Source organism: Neophocaena asiaeorientalis, unplaced genomic scaffold, assembly GCF_003031525.2.
Source record: "Neophocaena asiaeorientalis asiaeorientalis breed wild unplaced genomic scaffold, Neophocaena_asiaeorientalis_V1.1 scaffold116, whole genome shotgun sequence".
NCBI classification, from domain to species: Eukaryota; Metazoa; Chordata; class Mammalia; order Artiodactyla; family Phocoenidae; genus Neophocaena; species Neophocaena asiaeorientalis.
Window position 1 is genome coordinate 9074373 of NW_020174561.1, and position 16743 is coordinate 9091115.

Sequence of the window (16743 nt, forward strand, 5' to 3'; positions counted from 1 at the left end):
GGTGTTTCCTGGTTGCAGGCTTCTCCAGTTCCCAGGCTAAGACTTATATTATCCAGAGTAAACTTTATTTTAGACATTATATTTTCCTTTTCTAGAATTTAGAGTTAGATCTTTTGTAGTATCTTTCATGTCTCTCCTTAAAAGCCTCGTTCTTTCATCTACCTTCTTGAAAATACGGAGTATGGTTGTAGTAGTTGTTTTAATGTGCTTTTTATTGTTGCTACCATTTGTGTCATTCATTGGTCAGTTTTTACTGAATTAGTGTTTTCCATATTGTTCTTCATATTTTCCTACTTCTTTGTATGTCTGGTAATTTTTGATTGGATACCAAGCATTGTGAGTATTGGCACTTTTAGTACTTTTTTTTTTTTTAATTTTATTTATTTATTTATGGCTGCTGGGTCTTCTTTTCTGTGCATGGGCTTTCTCTAGTTGCGGCGAGTGGGGGCCACTCTTCATCGTGGTGCGCGGGCCTCTCACTGTCGCGGCCTCTCTTGTTGCAGAGCACAGGCTCCAGACGCACAGGCTCAGTAGTTGTGGCTCACTGGCCTAGTTGCTCCACGGCATGTGGGATCTTCCCAGACCAGGGCTCGAACCCGTGTCCCCTGCATTGGCAGGAAGACTCTCATCCACTGCGCCACCAGGGAAGCCCAGCACTCTTAGTACTTTTTAGAAATATTTTTGAGCTTTTCTCTGGGATGAAGTTAAGTTGCTTGGAAACATTTTGATTCTTTCACAAGTAGCTTTAATTTTTGCCAAATGGAATTGAAGCAGTCTTTAGTGTAAGGCTAATTTTCTGCCTTAGTAAGGCAGTACCTTTCTGAGTACTCTTCTTGAGGTATGCCCTGTGTATTTTCTACCCCCTGGCTCTTGGGAACATAAAGCATTCCCAGCTTTGTGTGATCTCTAGAAATTATTCCTACTACTTCTTTCCGGTAGTTTGTTGCCCAGCCAAAAGGTAGTTTGCTTATGCACGTGCTCTGATCAGTACTCAGCTGAAGTCTGTAGGGGAACCCTCTGTGGATCTCAGGAGCTACCTCTCTTTGTAACTCTCTCTGTTGTGGTACTCTACCCTGCAAATTCTAACTGCCTTTGCCTCCCCAGATTCTTGTCTTTGTCTCCTCAATTCAGAGAGAACTCTGGGCTCTGCTTGGATTCTCTCTCCCTGTGGTGTGGTTTGGAAACTCTCTCCAGGAAGTAAGCTGAAGCAATCATAGAGTTTAAGTAGTTTATTTTCCTTCTCTCAGGGACCACTGCTCTCTGCTGCCAGTTGTTCAATGTCTGAAAATCATTGTTTCATATATTTTGTTAGACTTTTTAGTTGTTTAAGATACAAGCATAAATCTGGTCCTTGTTCCTCTTTCTTGACTAGCAATGGAAGTTCTTAACATTTTTCCCAAACTAAAGCTGATGAGCACATTGCTCCTAAATGCTATTTTTTAAATTCAAAGTTTAATCCAGGTATACTTACAGAGATCTGAGTATTACTCTGCATCGTCACTTCAAAAGGTTTTAATACTTTGATAAAATAACCAGAGAGATCTACATTTATGTTTAAATTATCCTATTTCCTACATTGGGAAATAATTAAAAATTTTTCCAGGAATTTAATCTTTGCTGAAGTCCAAGGTGCTTACTGAATTAGAATGGATATCTCAGTGAAAAAAATGTTAAACTCCAGTGAAACAAATCAATTCAGATTTTGTTATTATCTTATGAACCAATTAAATTGATGACTTTATGTTATCTTACACTACAGATGTTCATTCACTATTTCATCCATCAAAAATGCAAATCTTCCAATTATGAAAATTTGTATAATGATATAAAGAGTTAAGTACATTTGTCCTGCTGAATAAAAGAAAATTCCATTGTAACAAGTTTTCATTCTTGTTGAAAAAAAAACAAACCCTGTTAAGATAAGGAGAAAAATTCAACTGGAGAGTAAAAATTTCAAAAGCTAATATCAAATGAAAATGTTCTGTGTTCAGATTAATGTTAGAAAAAATCTATTTTGAATTTAACTGAGATTAATCAATCAATCTTTCAAAAGAGATTCAGACTTTGTCACACATTTATTCATTTTCATGTGCTAATGATGGAGTATATGCTACACACAACTTGCTAAAAATCTACTGCTTTATTTTCAAAGGAAATCAATGAAAATATTGTAGTGTGAATAAAATTATGTTTAGAAGTTACAATTTTAAAACCTCAAATGTTGGTTTTATACTATTTATTATACTCCCTTAAAAGAAATGCATACCAAAATTAATGTTTATCAAATTAAGCTTTGAGCCAAGACAAAACCATACATCACAAGGGCTTTATTTCTATATGAACAAATATAATTTGAGTTTGAATCAAACTCACATGTCTTCCAATCACCCTTACTCTACCTCTGAATGCTAATATAAGAACACAAAAACTCTTCTCATGAATTTTTAAATGTTAGTTTCACTTCCAGTTAACACACTATTAAAATAGTATTCCCCTAACTATACACTCTGCAAGAAAGAAATGGGACAGCAATAAAAATGCAAACATATTCTTTAAACATGTAGATGCCAGGGTAGTTGTTGTTGTTATTGTTATTGTTTTAATATCCTTAACCATTTGTATATCACCGTGTGACTGTGGTGGTTTAGTTTTTGAGCAGGAGGGTGAGCTGTGGATTTTGTTTTTCTTTAAGGCCATTTGATCATAGTTCTAGTGACTCCACAATAAAATTTAAAGACAAGGAAGCCCATAATCTTTGTATTCAATATTGTAATAGAGGTCCCAGAAGATATAATACAATTTATTCCCTGACTTCTAATTTAAAAACAGATTTAATTCTTCTTATTATAAAAATAATTCATGCATATTATTGAAAATCTTGAAAGTAGAAGTTGGTAATTGGGAAGTCATAATTCCACTGCCCAAAGAAGAGAGCTTTAACTGAAGTAAGGTCTTCTATTAACATTAAAAAATTTTAAGAGACAGAGATTAGTAGTAAACTGTAAAAGTAAACAAGGTATAACAAAAAGGAAATTTTAGATTGTGTGAAAAATGTTTTGGTCTTTTGGAATGTGAAATTATTTGGATTTTAAAAGTCAAAGAAACTAACATCTAAAGCCCAGAATTAATTTACTAGGTGGGGAATCCAGATAGGGAGGAGGAAGTTTTTTGGGTTAGTCTGATTTCCATCTGGTTGCACATTGGCTGTTGTAAAGGAATTACAGTATGGATGCCCCATTACTTAGAGGCAATGCAAAATACTTGAGGAGTTAGTGGTGAACTGCTGAGTTCAATACCTCTTAATGTCTTTTTTCCAGTTCTTTATTATCCCAAGGCTGAAAAGTTGTATGAATTTTTGTTTTGTTTAGCTGGATGTAGAATGTGGGAATCGGGAGAATGAGAGAAAAGTGTGACTTTTTCTGCTGAAATTTGAAGATATCACCAAATATAACAGCAAATGTATTATCATTTAGAAATAACTCAAAAAGCCTCTGTTCATCACTGCAACTTGAGAAATGATGATGCTTGAACTTGTATATACATACATACACCAGTCATACCCTCTCCTTACTTGTGTGTTATTCTTACACGGTATAATAATTAAACATTGATTATTTGTAATCCTCAAAATTAGATATTGTTATTGATTTATTTAGATGCTTATTTAGATTCAACTGCTTTTTAAACTACTTTTGTGCTCACCATTCATTTTAGCCCCTCAGACCTTCCTTCTCAGATCATTTTCTTCCTAATTCCTTTAGTGAGGGTATATTGGTAAGAAACTCTTTCAATTTTTATTTATCTGAAAAATGTCTTTATTTCATCCTCATTCTGAAAAGATTATTGAAAGCCTTTTTTTGGGGGGGTCTTCTCTTCTCTCCTCCAATGCTCCCTCCTCCAGCTTTACTCTCAGTTGATGATCTTGCAAGATCTGATCCATGTGATGGAAGGAAAACCAAAAGAGGTACGGTGTGGCAAGTCAAGAAAATATATTAAAGAGTAGTGATTGTTTTTGTCAAATGCTACTGATAGTAGAGTATAATGGAAATTGGGAATTTAGCGCTGGATTTAGCCATGTAACCTTGAAGTAAGCACTTTGGTGGTGAGGCACAAACCTGATTGGATAGTTGGAAAAGATCATTGAGAGAAATGGAAATAGGCCTTGAATAGTAGTTATTTCAAGGACCCTTCCTGCAAAGGGAACAGGGAAATATTGTGGTAGCTAACCATGCAAATAAGGGTGAAAAAAACTTTTTAGAAATATTTGGAAGAAAGAAGAACATGCTATATGCTGATGTGAATGTCCAGTAGAAGAGAAACAAGTGATTGTGCAGAAGAGAGAGGGAAGAATTGCTGGAGGAGTCAGCAAAAGGATATGGGGTCTAGTACCCAGTGGGTCATGGTGAGTTCACCTGAAGTTTCAGCCAGGACTGTCCTACACTTTCACTGGTATGTCTAAGTATGGATTTCTTTCCGTTCGTTCTCATTGGGACTTACTGAGGTTCTTAAATATGAGGATTTAGTATCTTTCATCATATCAGGAAAGATATCAGCCATTATTGTTTCAAATATTTCTTCTGCATCTTTTCTCTCATTCATCTCTGGAACTCCAATTAACAGACACGTTGGAATCTTTCTATTTTCATGTCTCTTAACTTTTATATTTTCCATTCTTTTGACTCTTTGTGCTCCATTTTGAATATTTTATCCATATAAGTCTCAGAATTCACAAAATTTCTCTTCACTTTTGTCTAATCTGTTGTTTAATCTAAACTTTGAGTTCTTAATTCTAGTTAATTACATTTCTTCATTTCCAACAATTTTATTTTATTCTCTCCTCAAATCTCTCCAATCAGCTCCCATAATTTCTCCTTCCTCAGTTGTAGTTGATAATGGTCTCTTTTATTTATTTAACAGTAACAAGTAAACTCATTTTATAGGCTTCTTCTGATCATTATAAGATTAACCATCTTTGAGAGTCTTGTTTGGCAGTTTCTTGATTTATATCTTAACTCTCATTTATAGTTGTTTGATCCTTTAGTGTTTGGTGACTTTTCACTGTGAGTTAATCTTGAAGCATTAACTGTGAGACTTCTTTGAGGTGTGTTAAAGTGAGTTTGTCTATGTAAGGCTTGTGTTTGCTTTTGTCAGGAACCTGTGTTTACTACCAACCCTGGATCACTTTAATCGACATTTCCAGACATGGGTATTTTGGACCATACATAGAGCCTGAATTCTTGCTTTAGACACCTAAGACTGAGGCTTGTGGTTAGGAAGGGAAGACCATTAAATTTCACCACTCAGAGGTAAAGCTGCAGCATGCAAGTGTCTCCACAGGCTCTGCAAGCAGGGCAGTTTCTTTCAGGCACTGACCATAGTGTCCTTTCTTCAGGGGTTCTGGCTTTGGTGGATTTTCTTTGATCAACTTAGGTCCCGGAGCTTTGTCTCTCTTGCCGCAACTGTGAGCCTTTTAAATTTTGACTGCTCATTTGTCAGGGATGGCAAACAGTCCTGGGCAAACTCCTGCTCTGGGTTTTACTTCTTCTGGATTTGCAGTTTTTTGTGTTTCTGGTCGTTGAGGAATTTCTTGATTGTCTTCTCTTGCTCAGACAGATATTAAAGTGATTTCTAAAAATGCTATTCAGCTGTATTAGATATACTACACTGGTAGGTTTTTCACTTAATTTCTTGTCCTTCATAGTTGCTACAAACAGAATTCAAATTTTTTCATTTCCTGTCAGTGTTTTACCTTTGTCTGTGATTTTAAATTTTCTTTCTCCATATCCTACTTTGAATTTGAAAATGTAAAGAAATTGATGATGACCAATTTTTATCATGTACCATACTTGAGTCTTAAAATATTACTTTTTCAACTGTCACAGAAATTATGGTATTTCAATTTGTAAGCAACCTGAGAAGTTTTGCCTGCTCTAGAATTATCTTGTTTTAGTGGGTGTCATGGGTATTTCTGAGACAATGTTACTGAGGAATTCAGGTCCATTCGTGTGTGGACCTAAATGAATCCAAAATAATTTGATATCCTGCAAGTATTTCTGAAACTGAAACTACTTGAGACCTGATTGATTATAGCTCCTGCATCCCTTAACAAATCAAAACTTCATTTTTGGCTTTGCGGTCTTGGTACTTGGCTGGAAATACTCTGCTTCTCAGAATTGCCTGTAATCCTTGAGCTTAGAGTGTTTGCTGGATGTGAGTCTAGTAATTATGATATTCTACATATATGCAGAAAAGGAAGTGGCCTCTGTGGTGTGATTTTTTTGGGTGCTGCCAGGCCCCTCCTGACCAAATGATTTCCTTCTATTTTTAACTGTGGTTCAGAGGTGACAGTTTTAGCCACTTTACATCATACAGCAAAAGCAGAAGTCACTATCTTCAGATAGTTTGGGGAAAGAGCAGGATTTCTAGATATCAGCCTGTTCTCTCCTTAGCATGGATTTGACTCTAAGATGAAGTAAATGCCACTTCCCAAGGTTGAGAGCCTAGGGGGAAGAGATTTAGGACGGGTGAATTTCTAGGGAAAGAAGAGGAATCAGTTTTATCTTGTTTGGACAATTTACTGTTGTGAAAGAATAAGCATACAGAATTTCCTGAGATCAGGGAAAAAGGGGGTAATTATTAGTAGTATACTGTTTTATTTGTATTTATTTTTACTTTTTTTGCCACAGTTGGCCAGGATTGCATTTTCCCCTAGCAATACAATTTGTATTAGTCAAAAAAGTTCTCCAGAAAAACAGCATGTGTGTGTGTGTGTGTGTGTGTGTGTGTGTGTATCAATCTTGAGTCTTCATGAGTTGATGTTGAGTCTTGGAGTCTGAAATCTGCAGAGCCAACCAGCAGATGGGAAACTCAGGCAGGGTTCCTATGTTGCAATCTTGAGGCAGAATTGCTTCTTCGATGGGAATCCTGTCTTTTCCCTTAAGGCCTTCAACTGATTAGATGAGGTCCACCTACATTATGGAGGCACTCTGCTTTACTAAAGTTTACCAGTTTAAATACTAATCACATCTTAAAAAATACCTTCATAGCAGCATCTAGTTTGGTGTCTGACCAAACAACTGGGCACCACAGCCTAGCCAAGTTGGCATAAGAAATTAATCATCACATAATCCTATAAAATTTTAGTGGACTGCTTGCCAATTTCATTTAGCATGATTGCATTCACTATATCCTCATAACTTTTTTGTCACGCCAAACTTAGTAATACCCAGATGAGTGATATTGATGGAGTTTTTGTGCTAAGACACTCTACCCTTTCCGAGTACTTGAGTATCAGTGAATCAAGAAATAGTTAAAAAGGGCTTGCAGATACCCTTCCAGGCAGAGGAAGGGTATCTGCAAGCACTTCATCTCTAGTCTTCTCTGGGCCTCTTTCTCCCCATAATCCTGTACTAAGCTTTATAATTAGAGGCATTGTGATACGTTTGTAGAAAGAGTAGAGACAGCACAGAGGATAGGTTTCCTCAGTTTTCTCACTCTTCCCAGATCCCATACCAATGGTCAGGATGTTGCAGTTCCATAATAGAACATCAGTAATATACACATCAAGGAGTGATGTGCATAATTCAGTTTGGCAAGACATATATTCATTTCTTGATTAAAGCTTCAGCAATTTCAGTTCATTAAACATATTTTCTCTATCTGCATCCAGATGGGAACTCTGGACTGTTTTCCTCTTTTATGTTGTACTTCATTGATTATCACAAAGAGTAGGCATCACATTTTAAAATTCTCACTCTAAACAAAGAATTCTCCTAAAACATTGTCATCTTTGGGGCAATATCATTCGAATTCCCAGAGACTATAGGTAGGATTTTAACTAACTGCTTCAGCATCACGTAACATAGACAGTAGGATTTTCATACCGAAATAAAAATTTTACCCCACATATTCTCTACTCAGCTAGCTCTGCATTTTCTCTGAAGGTCTATTGTGGCAACCTCTCCGTGTTGATTAGGGGAGTCTTGTCTTCTGTAGCAAAAAGACCTCATGATATAGTGGTACAAATGAGATAGAAGTTCACTCCTCTCTTGTGCTGGTCAGTCAGGCAGGTGGTGTGGGCACAGTGGCAGAATCTTTTCTCCTGAAGGTCAACCAGGTACATTGGTTGGTGTGTTGGCTTTGTCATCCCAATTGTGTTTCTGTTTCTGGTCCAAGACAATTGTTCCAGTGGTCACCATTTTCCAGTCAGTGAGAAAAGAGGAAAATTCAGGGTAGGCAGCTTGCCTAAAGGAGATAACCATAAAGTTGCACGCATCAATTTCACATACATACTATTAGACGGAACACAGTCATATGGTCACACCTAGCTGCAAAAGAAGTTGGGAAGTGGAAGCTTGGGTACCGGGCTACAATCAGTGGTCTGTGCTATACTTACACCTGGCATTAAATTGTTTATTATTGCCAGCTAAGAGTTTTTGTAAGTTATAATAATAGAAACATGCTTGAGTTGGCTTAAACAAAAATAGAGAATGTATTATGAAGATACAGGGAACTCAAAAGAGTGAGAATTCAGCTGGACCTCAGGAAGAGACTGGAAAGAGGAACTGAAAATTGTCAGGACCCTCCCATGTCCGTACCTCTGCTTCTTTCTGCAGTTCTGCTTCATTCTGTCTCCATAACCTGGCTTTTTGTGATTGTCAGGCCACATAAGGAAAAGATCTACAGAGCCGCGGAGTTAACCTGCGACAATTCCAGCTGCATGCAGAACTCATTTGGCTTCTCTGAATCCCAATTCCAGGTTTCTAGGAGGGGGAATTTGGTCCAGCTAGGGTCAGGTATCTACCTCTGTCCACTTAATTTTGGCAAAGGGGTATCAAATAATGCAATTGTATCTGGTAGAACCCAACAATGTGTGGGAATGCATTCTGAAAAATAAGGTGGGGCTCCCTAGAATGTATCTACAATGCCAGCCTTATCAGTCTTCTTAGAAATCCAGCACTTCAAAGAGGACTCTTATCTTTTGTGCCCAGCTCTTCCAGTTTACTGATAAAGTGAGTGTTCCTAGGGACAAGCAGAATTCATAGCAAATCCTCATCAGTTGGGCGTTTTGAAGAAAATGAAGAACTCCTTCAGAAGATGTATACTTTTCTCACTGCATGGACAATCCTTGCATCACAGAAAATAGTGCTTGAGAAAAAAGAGCAGCTCTGACAGCTGTCAGCTGGTAGCTGGCCTGATGCTAACAGCTGAGGTATGGTGTTCTGCTTATCCTAAACAGCACCAGCATCTGCTGAGGTTGCTCTGAGGTTATGATAGAATGAGACAAAAACCAAACTCTGTGCCAGCCACAAAAATGACCAAACGACTCCCTCTAATGGCTGACATGAGTGGCTGCATTTGTTTACCAATTACAGTTTTAGACAATCTGTGTTTTCCTTGATTCCTAGAAAATTACTGGTACCCAACAACTGAATTACCCCCAATTCCTGATAACATCCAATCTAAAGCCAAGGATGCTTCTTTGAACCTTTCTTAAAAATCACCTAATACAAGCCCAACCCCTCTAACCAGCTCCCTGTAACATCCTTGAACTGAGGTGCTCCGTAATTCCTCATGAAATATGGTCTCCTTGGCTGTAGCAAGTAATCAATGTAACTTCGTTGGACCTCAGCGGTGCTTCTATAGTCCTTGGTTGGTGATGCTTCTCTAAGGCATCTGACTGAAAGAAAACCAACAAAACGAAACACTCTAAACACACATGTACATACACACAGAGACTCTTTTTGTCCCTTTGATCTTCTGTCCAGATGGACTGAGCACGTTTTCAGGCTGGTGAGTTGGTTTGTTTGGAAGATTATTAGATATCTATTATAAATCAATTGGCTCAATAGTTTGTTATGAGGGAGTGTGTTACAGAAACTTCATTCTTTACTTACTTTTTAAAAATTATTAAGCATTTGGACAGATACCCATGAAAGACTATTTATTATTTGTGACATTAAGGCAATGATGAGAATATAATAGCTTGAATGGCTCCAGCTCCTTTACGGAGTTCCAGATATTTAAAATTACTCAAGCAATTTAAGTTTGAAAATGGCAATTCGCCTTTTAATTTTTACTTTTACTAGTTGCATCCTTGCTGATATATCCCTCCTGTGAATTCCTGGAACAACTTCTGCAGCACTTACTTACTTACCCTGCATTATTAATTAGCATGTAATAGGTATGCTTCTGTTTATGTACTTGTGTAATTTGTTGATTGTAAATTTCGGAGAGTATTGACCATGTAAGAGGGTTTCTCTCAAGTCTCCCACAGGGCTTGATACTTTTATACAGAGTAGTTGTTTTATTAACAAGTGGCTGGTATCTGGAATGTGGGGAAATTCGGTGCCAGTCTGGAAAGGACTAGATGGGGCAAGTGCCTTGAGAGCATAGATTGTGTCATATTCAACTTTATGAGGCTGCTCTATAAATATTTGTAAAATGATGAAAAGACTGCAATGGTATGACCTCTAGAGTGTGGAGAGTCTGGTGAGGGTCACAGTTGGGAAGGGAGAAATTGAAGATATATCATTTGCCTCTAAGTCTGGGTGTGTGGACTACCATATCCCTTTAAGTAATACATTTAAATAGTTATGGCCATTCATATGCTATAAGGCACTGCCAATATATCATTGCTTCTTTTATTATTATTTGTGTTAAGGATATAATATTGATACCTTGAAATATGAAGATGTCCTCAGCAGAAATTTAGGATATTTACTCTAGGCTATCTCAAAGATGTTTGGGACATAAAATATCTCCTCGTGGGATGGAGTCACTAAAAAAAGGCATATTTATTGAAATATGTTATTTATTCTGTGGAATACTAAACAAAATACAGATGAAATTGGCTCTACCCTTGGGAGAAGAATGTGAAATTGTAGTATCTAAACAAAGAGTAGGTTCTTTTCCTGTCGAAACCACACTTTTCTTTCATTTATCTCGTTTTTCACCAAGCTTGATCTCTCAGATTTGCCTCTTTTTCTATGTTGAAAAACCAATCATCTGGTCTTGGCCCTTATTATCAAAACCACAGGTTGTGTTAATAACCAAGTAATGCATTTTCTGACAGTCCTTCACCTCTCCTGGTAAACTTCTTCTCCTGCCTCGACAGCCAAATCTGCTGTGACTATATTTCTAGAACATTCCTTCTATTGCCTTACGTCCCAACATAAAACACTATAATGGCTCCCCTCTGCTTTTTAAACTGGTGGACCTTTTTCTCTTGAACCTCTACAATCCAGCCTACTGGAGGTTATGCCCATTTCTGTTCAAGCGCCTCTGGATGCCTGGTCCAGCTGGCTTCTCTCTGTCTTCTGCTTATGCAATGGTCATTTTTGTATCTGTGTCCTTTCACTTGATGATTTCTCACTTGGTTTCTCCTTTTGCCTCCTTTTTTTCTCCCAGGTCCCTGGATCCTTTAAAATTTTGTTCAAGCTCCCACTCCTCTCTAACCCCTTCTTTTCCAGGACACAAATATAATCTCCTGTGAATTACAATGGTAATTCTTGCCAGGATCCCATAGTTTATCACTAAATTGTTTTCTAGTTGCTTCTTATGATTGGATCGACATTCCTAACCTTGATAATTAACTAAATGAATCCAAGGCTCATTGGTTTAAACTCTTTTTTTGACGTTACCTCCATTCTTGGAATGCGTTGTAAATACTAACGATAAAATGCTAGAGAGATGAAAGGTGAGCTTTAATCAAAAAAAGTACTATCAAGAAGTGGCTCCTGAATGGAGAAGGTTTGTTGAAAGGCTGGGGACGGGTTGGGAAGCGGTGAGGATTGCGCACTGTTCCGACACAGTGCGGGATGGAGTGCTGGGCAGTGAATGGAGCTGTCGGCTCTGGTTAGACTTGGCCATTGTTCCTGGGAAGCCCGTGTTAGCTCCGAGTAAGAGATAATTCATCAGAATGCTCTTGTACTTTTTCTCTCTTTTGCTCTGGGGCAGAAACTGTTCCACTTCACAGGCTGAACTTTTTACCTCTTGCCCTGTGAGGCAGAAACACGCTGCCTGAGTGCTTCCATTTTGAGACACCTTGTAGGAATCCTTATTGAATTGCTTTAGAAGAGTAGATTCCCAGCCCTCTAGTGCAGCCATCTGCCACAGTAACCCCAGAGGGTGTTATTTTTCACTCAGAGGCAGAAGCCTCCTGTAATATGGGCTCACTGGGCTCTTGGGGGGAAAAAAAGACAGCATTTTGCAAGCCTAGTTCTAATTGAATATCCCCACGTTGCAATTATTATTGTATTTCAGTCTTGTAGCCTTTGTTATAGAGGTTTTTGTGTGAGTTAGGAGGGGACGCTTTGGGTGACTGTTCAGGCTTTTACTTTTCTTCTTTAATTTATTAAAGTTCAAATTAAACAAGGCTCCTGCTGTCACCAAAGTTTTCTGAACTATTTTGTGTAAATGTTATTCACCCTTTGAAACCAATACAATTAAAAGTTGTGTTAAGAGTCGTTCTTTTCAAGGCTCTGAACTTTTTCTCTAAGGATTTTGAACTTGTTTCAGGTCTTTGATTTCTTCAACGCGCTTCAGAAAAGAAGATATACATGTTCTTTAATTGCTTCTTACATTAGCAAAGTTATACTCTGTCTCTTAGACAAAAATCTTTAAATGATTGCATTTCTCTGTAGATTAGTAGCTTGCTAATTTTCAGGATGAAATGAACTCAGGAAAAAAAATCATTTGACAAGGTATCTCAGAAACTCACTTCAAAAAGAAACAGTAGATGCAGATTCTAACAAGGCCCCATCTGAGATCAGAGCTTCTGTATGACGTACTGGGGACATCTAGTGGACGAAAGACAGAATGGAACATAAAACTACCCTCAAGCAGGATCCTCGCTTTCAGATAACATACTTTAAAAAAAATCAGAAAAAATTTCCCTCCTATACTAACATCAGTATGCTTTCTCTGAAGATAAGATGTCGGGTTCATTTTAAACCTGCTTTTAACTTTGTATGTTATTTTGAACTCTTTATGACTATAATGGCTTATCTTTCTTGATTAACTTGGTATAGTTTATTGTGGCAGTATCAGATGTTAATTTAATACAACCTATATGTAGAAGGAGATATCTTACAATCAACCATGGAGAGGTAGATTTACATAAAACAGATAAACGTTGTATTTGGCTAGTTACGTAATCTTGGGAAAGCCTGTCTGAATCTCTTTTCTTTCACGTTTATGGTTTTCTTCTGGTTTAGAAATCTGGAATACTATTTGTATAATATTATTTTTGTTTTCTATACTATTTGATACGGTTCAAGGGTTTTTCACAACTATCATCTAAATTGATTCTTAATAAAAATGTCTTGGCTATTTAGTTCAAATTTTATTCATTGATGCTCAGGAAGGTGAGGTGACTTGTGAACTGAAGAAAGAATCCAGGTTTCTTGGCACTCATTCTGACACCCTTCTAGGGGCTATCACTGTTGGTACAGTGCCGGTAAACTTCTTAATGTTTGGGGGAACCCAGCTAAACTGTCAACAACTAGTCACTATCAGCTAGCGTCTACCATTACCATATCCCTCACATACATCATTTCTAATCATCTTAATAACCTTGCAGAAAAGGATTGTTTAAACCCAGTTTAAAGTTGAGAAAGTTAAGACTCTAAGAAGTGAAATAATTTGCTCAAGCTCATCAGAGGGTCTTGTGACAGGACCTATGTTCACACCCAGGTCTCTGACTTTGTTACACTAAACTGAAAAGCATCCCTTAACCAAGCCAGGGAACCCAAGAAAGCTGGTGCTGGGTGTGTTTATTTCCCCTGAGGATTTAGAAGCATGTGGGTAGGTATCCCCAAAGTCTCAAACTAGACCTCTGGACACAAAAACACAGGCACATAAATACAACTTAGAGTTGAATAGCTCAGAAGATCTCTTAAAAATCATTTTAAGAGACAAATTAAAGCAGCGTGGTGAGTCTTTTACTGAGAGGAAAAGATCAAGAAAATTTATGACAATTGCTGGTCACGACGAGGTCTATATTAATGAAAAAATTATATTTAAGATATGATAGAGACACAACAGGACATGTAAATATATTTTAAGATTAGCCAAAGACAAATTTATGGAAGAAACAATTCTAAACAGCAAAATTGATTAAATTTGAAGGAATAGTTCCTGAAATTAACAATTTTTACACATTCTTGGTTGCCATCAAAATGTATAATGCAATGAAAAATATTCATTAGGAAGCAATTTGGAATAGAGAAAAGGATCAATTAAGTAGATGTGATGACTTAAAAAGTCACATAATTTATTTTGCTAACATTGATTTGATTAATTTTACTTGGAAAAAAATTTTTTTAATGTGGCTAAAATGAAATATTGGTCATATCATTAGAAACAACACCTTTTTGGTATTTCATTTATTTTCCTACAAATGTTTAATTTTACAAATAAATCGAGAAATTATTTGGATAAATTGCATATTTATATAAAACAGTGCTCAAGAATCAACTGGTTTTGGGGGGCTTCCCTGGTGGCGCAGTGGTTAAGAATCCACCTGCCAGTGCAGGGGACACGGAGTCGAGCCCTGGTCTGAGAAGACCCCACATGCCGCAGAGCAACTAAGCCCGTGCGCCACAACTACTGAGCTCGCGTGCCACAACTACTAAAGCCTGCACGCCTAGAGCCCGTGCTCCCCATCAAGAGAAGCCACCTCAATGAGGAGCCTGCGCACCGCAACATAGAGTAGCCCCCGCTCACGGCAACTAGAGAAAGCCTGCGCGCAACAAGGAAGACCCAACGCAGCCAAAAATGAATAAATAAATTTATAAGAAAAAAAAAAGAATCAACTGGTTTTTGAAAACTTGAAAGTCAATGAGTTACTATTTTAAATAATATTAATATTTAAATTTCTATTGAGTTTGAAAACATACTATGATTCATTAATGGTGAAATATTTACGTTATTATCTTTGATCCTTTTAAGAGAAATTCTTTGTGTTCAGTAATTACATCTTGAAAGAGCAAATCTTCCATGGTGATGAAATAATTCACTTATTAGTATATAATTATAGATTTCACCTTAACTAGATCTGTAATCCTTGAAGTATGTCCTGTTTACAGCTATACCATTGGCTTGATGAAATTTACCAAAATTTAATCAGTTAACATTTAGCCATATGTGAGTTTTATGTAACTCCAATTAATATAAATTAATATACATTTTAAAACAATACTTTTGAATCATTAAACTATTGGAATTGTTTTCATTAATAAGTTCAAAATATTACTGCTTAAAAGTCATATCCATTAACAATGTCTTCTTATTATGGTTTCCCCTACCCCTTCTTTTTTCCTGAGTAAATTAAATGCATGGCTTAAAACCAATTTCCTACGTAATGCATACAATAATCTCAACACCTTCTTGGTAGTATAAAGGAATATATAGAAAAGATTCATATCACTGAACCAAAGAAACTGCAGGGGTATGCAAAATAAACAAATGAGTCATATACATACTAATAAGCTTTAAGTAAAGCCTTCTTTTATTCACGGTAAGGAACCAATCTGTCTTTGCAGAGAACCCTAAAAACTAATTTTCTAAAGCTATACTTTTTTCACATAGTTTTAGTGATCAGGCACATTATAGAAAGGTAGTAACTAAATAAATATCATTTTAGTTTAATTAGATTAAAAATTAGAAATGCAAATTCTCCTTGTACTATATCTACAAGCCCTCATCTCTGTTTTTATGGTAATACCCTTTTAATGGTTTAAGCCTATGAAGAAAAAACACTGAAGATTTTTAACTAGCTGCTTTGCAGGGGGCAGAAAGGAGCAAAGAAGATTTAGTGGTGAAAAGAGCAAATAAATAGGTGCTCCAAGATTAAAAAGAGGGTAGAAGTGCATGCTGAGCTGTTGAAAGACCTCTCTGTGTTTAAAGAAAAATATTGTTTGGTGCTTTCACCAGTGCATGATCAAAATAAGAGGTACAAATTAGTTCATGGCTGCTGAAGCTACAAAACATCATGCAGAGCGCTGTCTTTGGGAACGTTTTAATGAGGAGAAGAGGTCATCAGACTGTGACATTGCTTTTCAGAATTCTTCAAGAACAACACAGACTTCCTGTTCCAAATGTGGTAGAGAATAAAACAACCTTAGTAGTAATCGTACAACTTTTGAACCATGTTCCTTGGAAATGCCGTACAGTGCTCATTTTGTAGCTTTAGTTAGCCATCTCAAAGGAAACGCTTCCATATTTTCCATGTGCCCTTATTTCAAAAGTACAGTGAAACGGTGGAGCTTTAACATGGATTATATTTATAAAATAAAGTTTTATTCAGGCTTCTAAAGAGATTTTAATGTTTTCATTGCTCCAGGTGAAATGGTACACGGTGGCTCTGTTCATTAACATTTAGCATCAGCAAAAAATCAAGGATTACCACATACAGCATAAAAGGAGTGATAGTATGACTTTGAAATTAAATTCACTACAGTCTTAGTTTTGCCGCATTTCAAAACGTGGTTTTAAAATGTATAAGTTGTTAATGACATTCTAGGTCAAATATTCATAGTCCAATATCAGTCTTACAGAGACTGGCATTATTCAAATGTTGCAGTGTATTTGAACAGAAGCTGAAGAGGTTTTCCTAATGCTTAATAAATAAGACATTTAGTTTGGTTTCAAAGACCAGTATTATAACAATATTTAATACTTCACATATAAGTTGGTGCATTTTTGCCACTCCACTGTGAAGCTAAAATATACCTTTTGTTT